This window comes from Atractosteus spatula, unplaced genomic scaffold (genome assembly GCF_055471065.1).
Source record: "Atractosteus spatula isolate fAtrSpa1 unplaced genomic scaffold, fAtrSpa1.hap1 Scaffold_21, whole genome shotgun sequence".
Taxonomy (NCBI): domain Eukaryota; kingdom Metazoa; phylum Chordata; class Actinopteri; order Semionotiformes; family Lepisosteidae; genus Atractosteus; species Atractosteus spatula.
The window spans coordinates 267501-268493 of NW_028296775.1; the positions used below are offsets into that span (position 1 = coordinate 267501).

The window sequence follows — 993 nt, forward strand, 5'->3', positions numbered from 1 at the left end:
GGGACACACACACACACACACACACACACACACACACACACACACACACACACAAGCCACGCCTGCCTCCCTGGAAAAAGGAGGAAAAAACTAAGTTTTTTGGAGGGAAAACGCACGGGAGCCGAAAAGGGGGCCGGCCTGCTTGCCGAGAGAGTCGAGGCGCGGGAAAGTGCACGGAGGGAGCACGGGAACGGGGAGGGGGAGAGAGAGAGACACAGAGACACACAGATGGACGAGAGACGAGACCGGAGAGGAAGGAGCTCCGGTCCACCTCGCTTGCTTGCTAGCTACGTCTGTCTTTTCACCGCTGAGAGAAGGTAGTGCACCGTTCCCGGAGGCGCTGCAATACCGGGCCGATGCGTGGAGAGGACGGAGCAAGCTCCTGATCCAGCTCCCTGTTCCAAAAATCCGTTTAATATGTGGTCCCCCGATGGGGGACGTATCAGATATTAAACTGATAAGAACAGATTTTTTTTTTTTAACAAAATTTATTTCACACACAGCAAATCAACACACCAACAGTACAACACTATACAGAAACAAAGGTCCACCTATTAGAATTCAAAAAGGCTTTTCCACTTCTCCCTGGCAGCAAAATAGCCATATTTCTGCACATCCCTCAAAACCCTCCCTCGCACCAACCCCTTTACCCTCCCTACTGCCCTCCCCACCGACCACTCGACATTCCTCTTGACTGTGTCTTCACGGGAGTCCCAAACCACCTGTTTAACTAGGCTTACAAGCAGCCAGCCCAGAAATCTTGTTGTCAATGAAACATTAGTGCACACGAACCCCCATCTTATAACATCAAATGACAAAACAAAAAGAGGACACAGTTGTAACAGTACATCTTGACATTCCCCCCATAGTCCCCGAACAAAAACACATTCCCAAAAAGTGTGCCGCACTGTTTCCTCTGCAGAACACCCCTCCCTTGGACAAGTTCTAGTTTTAGACAGCTTATGCCTATAAAGCACCTGCCGCACTGGCAAT

The 993-nt window shown here is 50.2% G+C and overlaps 1 pseudogene; it reads right to left on the reverse strand.

Moving 5' to 3' along the window:
- Positions 1-315: 315 nt before the first annotated feature.
- On the reverse strand, positions 316-492 carry LOC148808590 (U2 spliceosomal RNA; annotated as a pseudogene).
- Between the last annotated feature and the right edge of the window lie 501 nt (positions 493-993).